Here is a 7,977-nt window from a genome sequence, read left to right as displayed (position 1 = left end):
TGATCATTTATACCGCATTGGTAACTGCTTTCATGGTTGCGGTCTAGGAAAACCTTTTCAGACATTTTCTTTAAGGAAAAAGGTTTTGTTTTAGAATATTTGAGAAATTTAGCAAGTCTTCAAAAAGGAATTTTCTGTATTTCGAATGTGAACCTATGGTTTTTGGAAAGACTCATAAGACGAGCAATGATCACTGAACTCTAAGAATGATCATATCTTTACGTATCTTGTTACATCAAATTCTGTAATCCTATAGTGAGAACAAGCGAGGACGACGTTCTCACTCCCCTACAGGTTATTCCTTTTCAGGATATGGAAGACGAAGCTTCAGGAGAGTTATGTTTATTTTTTTCTGTTTATTCGGTCTTTTTGTATCACCGTAGCTATTGTTTCTTTCCTCACCTTTATCTTTATGAAGTTTGTAAGAGGGATAGGAAATTATGATATGTATAATTGTAAACTAGTGTTATGTATATGTATATATATATCTTAAGGTTGTATTTGAATTGTATGTACATGTATGTTTAGATTTTCACGAAAAAGAGTTATCGAAGTGTTATGCGGTTTTAAGTTTTAAACATGCTCATATTTTAGTCTTAAATATTATAAGAGTCGTGGTAATACTCGAGCTATCAGAGTGGCGCAGCCGGAAGCGTGACATTTTGATAGTTAGGGTGTTACATTTGTGGTATCTGAGCGGTTTTTCCTGTAGAGCCTGAGGAATGGACCGACTATGCTTCAATTGCATACTCTGAGCGTTTGTCATGTAATAGGTTGGTGGACGAAATTGTGATCACTTGTATGTATTTATAAAAGATGTATACTCTGAGGGCATTGTTTATTTTCTTCACAATCTCGTTCAACTAACCAGCAAGTGTACTGGGTCGTCCAAGTAATAACCTTACGTGAGTAAGGGTCGAATCCACAGAGATTGTTGGTATGAAGCAAGCTATGGTCACCTTGTAAATCTCAGTCAGGCAAATTAAACATTATTTATGGGTTTGAGGATAGGAATAATAAAAAGAAATAAATAATAAAAGGGATAGAACACTTATGCAGATTCATTGGTGGGATTTCAGATAAGCGGATGGAGATGCTGTAGAGCTCTTGGACGCCTGCTCTCCTACTCCTTCTACTCAATCCTTCTTACTCCTTTCCATGGCAAGCTTTGTATAGTGGTTCACCATCAACTGTGGCTACTTTCATTCCTCACGGGGAAATAACCTGTGCGGCTGTCACTCGCACAGCTAACCAGTCTGGAGGCATCACCCATGGCTGATGGCTACATCCCATCCTCGCAGTGAAAACTATGCAACGCACTCTGTCACAGTACGGCTAATCACCGGTTGGTTCCCGCTCCTACTGGAATAGAATCCCTCTTTTGCGTCTGTCACTAACGCCCAGCAGGTTAAAGTTTGAAGCACGTCACGGTCATTCATGATCGGAATCCTACTCGGAACACCACAGACAAGGTTGGACTTTCCGAACTCCCAGGATCCTACTCGGAACACCACAGACAAGGTTGGACTTTCCGGATCCAGATGAATGCCGCCAACTATCTAACTTATACCACGAAGATTCTGTTGGGGAATCTAAGAGATACGCATTCAAGCTCTGTTGCATGTAGAACGGACATGGTTGTCAATCACTCGCGTTCATAAGTGAGAATAATAATGAGGGTAATTGAACTCATTACATTCATCATGTTCTTGGGTACGAATGAATATCTTGGAATAAGAATAAGAGAGAATTGAATAAAAGAAGATAGAATTTCATTAATACTTGAGGTACAGCAGAGCTCCACACCCTTAATCTATGGTGTGCAGAAACTCCACCGTTGAAAATACATAAGCAAAAGGTTCAGGCATGGCCGAATGGCCAGCCCTCTCCATGATCAAGTGACCGAATAATGAAAGACTTAAAGTGGTCAAAAGATGGTCAAAAGATGGTCAAAAGATGTCTAATACAATAGATAAATGTCCTATATATACTAGACTAGCTTCTAGGGTTTACATGAGTAAGTAATTGATGCATAAATCCACTTCCGGGGCCCACTTGGTGTGTGCTTGGGCTGAGCTTGATGAATTCACGTGCTAAGGCATATCTTGGCGTTGAACTCTGAGTTATGACGTGTTTTGGGCGTTCAACTCCGGATCATGACGTTTTTCTGGCGTTTAACTCCAGACAGCAGCATGAACTTGGCGTTCAACGCCAAGTTACGTCGTCATTCTTCGAATAAAGCATGGACTATTATATATTGCTGGAAATCTCTGGATGTCTACTTTCCAACGCCGTTGAGAGCGCGCCAATTGGAGTTCTGTAGCTCCAGAAAATCCATTCCGAGTGCAGGGAGGTCAGAATCCAACAGCATCAGCAGTCCTTTTGTCAGCCTTCTTCAGAGTTTTGCTCAAATCCCTCAATTTCAGTCAGAATTTACCTGAAATCACAGAAAAACACACAAACTCATAGTAAAGTCCAGAAATGTGAATTTAACATAAAAACTAATGAAAACATCCCTAAAAGTAGCTCAAACTTACTAAAAACTATATGAAAACAATGCCAAAAAGCGTATAAATTATCCGCTCATCACAACACCAAACTTAAATTGTTGCTTGTCCCCAAGCAACTGAAAATCAAATAGGATAAAAAGAAGAGAATATACTATAAAGTCCAAAATATCAATGAATATTAATTTAATTAGATGAGCGGGACTTGTAGCTTTTTGCTTCTGAACAGTTTTGGCATCTCACTTTTTCCTTTGAAGTTTAGAGTGATTGGCTTCTCTAGGAACTTAGAATTTCAGATAGTGTTATTGACTTTCCTAGTTAGGCATGTTGATTCTTGAACACAGCTACTTTATGAGTCTTGGCTGTGGCCCTAAGCACTTTGTCTTCCAGTATTACCACCGGATACACAAATGCCACAGACACATAACTGGGTGAACCTTTTCAGATTGTGACTCAGCTTTGCTAAAGTCCCCAGTTAGTGGTGTCCAGAGCTCTTAAGCACACTCTTTTGCTTTGGATCACGACTTTAACCACTCAGTCTCAAGCTTTTCACTTGGACCTTCATGACACAAGCACATGGTTAGGGACAGCTTGATTTAGCCGCTTAGGCCTGGATTTTATTTCCTTGGGCCCTCCTATCCATTGATGCTCAAAGCCTTGGATCCTTGCTACCCTTGCCTTTTGGTTTTAAGGGCTATTGGCTTTTTCTGCTTGCTTTTTCTTTCTATTTTATTTTTTTTTTTCGCCACTTTTTTTTTTCACTGCTTTTTCTTGCTTCAAGAATCAATTCATGAATTTTTCAGTTCATCAATAACATTTCTCTTTGTTCATCATTCTTTCAAGAGCCAACAATTTTAACACTCATAAACAACAAGATCAAAAATATGCACTGTTCAAGCATTCATTCAGAAAACAAAAGTTATTGCCACCACATCAATATAATTAAATTAAATTCACTAATAATTTCGAAAATTATGTACTTCTTGTTCTTTTGAATTAAAACATTTTTCTTTTAAGAGAGGTGAAAGACTAATGGATTTTATTCATAGCTTTAAGGCATGGTTACACACTAATGATCATGAAATAGAGACACAAAAACATAGATAAACATAACACTTAAAAACCGAAAACAGAAAGAAAATAAAGAACAAGGAATGAATCCACCTCTAGTGGCGTCTTCTTCTTGAAGGACCAATGATGTTCTTCAACTCTTCTATGTCCCTTCCTTGCCTTTGTTGCTCCTCTCTCATAGCTCTTTGATCTTCTCTTATTTCTTGGAGAGTGAGGGCGTGTTCATGGTGTTCCACCTTTAGTTGTTCCACGTTTTGGCTCAAGTCTTCTAAGGAGGTACTGAGTTGCTCCCAATAGTTGTTGGGAGGAAAGTGCATTCCATGAGGCATTTGTTGATGAACTTCCTCATGTTCTCCTTGGGGGCCGTGAGGGACTTCCCTTGTTTGCTCCATCCTTTTCTTGGTGATGGGCTTGTCTTCTTCAATGGAGACATCTCCATCTATGATAACTCCAGCTGAGTAGCATAAATGGCATATGAGGTGGGGGAAGGCTAGCCGTGCCATGTATGAAGGCTTGTCAGCTATTTTGTAGAGTTCATTGACTATGACTTCATGAACCTCTACTTCTTCTCCAATCATGATGCTATGAATCATGATGGCCCGATCCACAGTAACTTCAGATCGGTTGCTTGTAGGGATGATGGATCTTTGGATGAACTCCAGCCATCCTCTAGCTACAGGCTTGAGGTCCAGTCTTCTTAGTTGGACTGGTTTGCCTTTGGAGTCTACTCTCCATTGGGCGCCTTCCACACAAATGTCCATTAGGACTTGGTCCAACCTTTGATTGAAGTTGACCCTCCTTGTGTAGGGGCGTTCATCACCTTGCATCATGGGTAGATGAAACGCCAACCTCACATTTTCCGGACTGAAATCGAAGTATTTCCCCCGAACCATTGTGAGATAGTTCTTTGGATTCGGGTTCATACTTTGATCATGGTTCCTTGTGATCCATGCATTAGCATAGAACTCTTGAACCATCAATAATCCGACTTGTTGCATGGGGTTGGTTATGACTTCCCACCCTCTTCTTTGGATCTCATGTCGGATTTCCGGATACTCATTCTTTTTGAGCTTGAAGGGGACCTCAGGGATCACCTTCTTCTTTGCCACAACATCATAGAAGTGGTCTTGGTGGCTCTTGGAGATGAATCTCTCCTTTTCCCATGATTCGGAAGTGGAAGCTTTTGCCTTCCCTTTTCCTATTCTTGAGGAAACTCCGGTCTTGGGTGCCATTGATGGTGAATGAAAAATAAAAAGCTTAGGCTTTTTACCACACCAAACTTAAAATTTGCTCGTCCTCGAGCAAAAAAGAAAAGAAGAGTAGAAGAAGAAGAAGAGAATTTGGAAGAGAGGGAGAGAAGTGGGTTCGGCTATATGAGAGGAGAATGGGTAGTGTTGTGTGAAAATGAAGAAGAAAGGAGAGGTATTTATAGGGAGGTGGGGAGGGTTAGGTTTCGGCCATTTTGGGTGGGAAATTGAATTTGAATGTAATGGAGGTAGGTGGGGCTTATGGGGAAGAGGAGGTTGATGTGAATGGTGCATGGGGTAATTGGGAAGAGAAATTGATGTGATTGGTGAAGGTTTTTGGGAAGGGTGACATTGAGAATGAGATTTGGATTAGGAGAGTGTGAATAGGATTAAAAGGTAGGTGGGGATCCTGTGGGGTCCACAGATCCTGAGGTGGGAATCCTGTGGGGTCCACAGGTCCTGAGGTGAAAAGAAATACCATTCCTTCACCCTATAGGCGTGTAAATTGCCTTCATGCACCATTCTGGCGTTCAAACGCCCATTGGTGCATGTTCTGGGCGTTAAACGCCCATGTGATGCTTGATCTGGGCGTTAAACGCCAGTTTCAAGCTTGTTTCTGGCGTTCAGCGCCAGATTGTCCTCTGCGTGCGCATCCTGGCGTTAAACGCCAGGATGTTGCTTGTTTTGGGCGTTCAGCGCCAGGAAGATGCTCTGTTCTGGCGCTGAACGCTGGCCAGATGCATCTTCTGGGCGCTGAACGCCGGCCCGTGCGTCCTCCAGGGTGAAAAATTTTTTTCTTCTGTTTTTGACTCTGTTTTTAATTTTTTTGATTTTTTTCGTGACTCCTCATGATCATGTACCTAATTAAACACAAAAATAACAAAGAAACAAAATAAAATAAAATTAGATAAATAAAATTGGGTTGCCTCCCAACAAGCGCTTCTTTAATGTCAATAGCTTGACAGTGGCTCTCATGGAGCCACAGAGCAATCAGGTCAATGTTGTCTAGTCCCAACACCAAACTTAGAGCTTGGATATGGGGTTTGAACACCAAACTTAGAGTTTGGTTGTGGCTTCACAACACCAAACTTAGAGTCTGACTGTGTGGGCTCTTCTTGACCTTGAACTGAGAGAAGCTCTTCATGCTTTCTCTCTTTTGTCACAGAGGGATGGCCATGTGCTTGGAACACAAGGTATTCTCCATTCAATTGAAGGACTAACTCTCCTCTGTTGACATCTATCACAGCTTCTGCTGTGGCTAGGAAAGGTCTTCCTAGGATGATGCATTCATCATCTTCCTTCCTAGTATCTAGGATTAGGAAATCAGCAGGGATGTAAAAGTCTTCAACTTTTACTAGCACGTCCTCTACTATCCCATGAGCTTGTCTCACTGACTTATCTGCCAATTGCAGTGAGAACAAAGCAGGTTGCACCTCAATGATCCCTAGCTTCTCCATTACAGAGAGTGGCATAAGGTTTATCCCTGACCCAAGATCACACAGAGCTTTTTCAAAGCTCATGGTGCCAATGGTGCAAGGTATCAAGAACTTGCCAGGATCTTGTCTCTTTTGAGGTAGAGTTTCCTGAATCCATGTATCCAAATCACTAATGAGCAAGGGAGGTTCACTTTCCCAAGTCTCATTACCAAATAGCTTGGCATTCAGTTTCATGATAGCTCCTAGATATTGAGCAACTTGCTCACTAGTCACATCTTCATCCTCTTCAGAGGATGAATAATAGTCAGAGCTCATGAATGGCAGAAGGAGATTTAATGGAATCTCTATGGTCTCTGTATGAGCCTCAGATTCCTCAGGATCCTTATTAGGAAGCTCCTTCTTGCTTGGAGGACGTCCCAGGAGGTCTTCCTCACTGGGATTTTCGTCCTCCTCCTCCTTTGTGCATTCGGCCATGTTGACTAAGTCAATGGCTTTGCACTCTCCTTTTGGATTCTCTTCTGTATTGCTTGGGAGAGTACTGGGAGGAGTTTTAATAACTTTTTTACTCAGCTGCCCTACTTGTGCCTCCAAATTCCTAATGGAGGATCTTGTTTCATTCATGAAACTGAAAGTGGCTTTTGACAGATCAGAGACTATATTAGCTAAATTAGAATTATTTTGTTCAGCATTCTCTGTCTGTTGCTGAGAAGATGATGGATATGGCTTACTATTATTCAGCCTATTGCGTCCACCATTGTTAAAACCTTGTTGAGGTTTTTGTTGATCCTCCAGGAGAAATTTGGATGATTTCTCCATGATGGGTTATAGGTATTTCCATATGGTTCACCCAGATAATTAACCTCTGCCATGGCAGGGTTCTCAGGATCATAAGCTTCTTCAGAAGCTACCTCTCTAGTACTGTTGGATGCATGTTGCAATCCATTCAGATTTTGAGAGATCATGTTGACCTGTTGAGTCAACACTTTGTTCTGAGCCAGTATGGCATTCAGAGCATCAATTTCAAGAACTCCCTTCTTCTGAGGGACCCCATTATTCACGGAATTCCTCTCAGAGGTATACATGAACTGGTTGTTTGCAACCATGTCAATGAGTTCTTGAGCCTCTTCAGGCGTTTTCTTCAGGTGAATAGATCCACCTGCAGAATGGTCCAGTGACATTTTCGAAAATTCAGAGAGACCATAATAGAATATATCTAATAGGGTCCATTCTGAAAACATGTCAGATGGACATCTCTTGGTCAGCTGCTTGTATCTTTCCCAAGCTTCATAGAGGGATTCACCATCTTTTTGTTTGAAAGTTTGAACATCCACTCTCAGCTTGCTCAGCTTTTGAGGAGGAAAGAATTTATCTAAGAAGGCAGTGACCAGCTTATCCCAGGAGTCCAGGCTATCCTTAGGTTGTAAATCCAACCATATTCTAGCTCTGTCTCTTACAGCAAAAGGGAAAAGCATGAGTCTGTAGACTTCAGGATTAACTCCATTTGTCTTTACAGTATCACAGACTTGCAAGAATTCAGTTAAAAACTGATAAGGATCTTCAGATGGAAGTCCATAAAACTTGCAGTTTTGTTGCATTAATGCAACTAGTTGAGGCTTAAGCTCAAAGTTATTGGCTCCAATGGCAGGAATGGAGATGCTTCTTCCATCAAACTTGGATGTTGGCTTTGTGAAATCACCAAGCATTCTCCTTACATTA

At 41.2% G+C, this 7,977-nt stretch overlaps 1 non-coding gene across 1 annotated transcript; it reads left to right on the top strand.

Annotated features, from left to right (window-relative positions):
* Window positions 1–7,497: 7,497 nt before the first annotated feature.
* On the top strand, window positions 7,498–7,601 carry LOC112719049 (small nucleolar RNA R71). The gene has a single exon (XR_003161369.1). It is a non-coding gene; the product is annotated as a small nucleolar RNA R71 (small nucleolar RNA).
* The last annotated feature ends 376 nt before the right edge of the window (window positions 7,602–7,977 follow it).

The sequence above is a fragment of the Arachis hypogaea genome, chromosome 10 (genome assembly GCF_003086295.3).
Source record: "Arachis hypogaea cultivar Tifrunner chromosome 10, arahy.Tifrunner.gnm2.J5K5, whole genome shotgun sequence".
NCBI lineage: Eukaryota > Viridiplantae > Streptophyta > Magnoliopsida > Fabales > Fabaceae > Arachis > Arachis hypogaea.
The sequence above is the reverse complement of the archived record's forward strand: the minus strand, read 5'-3'. Positions and strand labels throughout refer to the sequence as shown.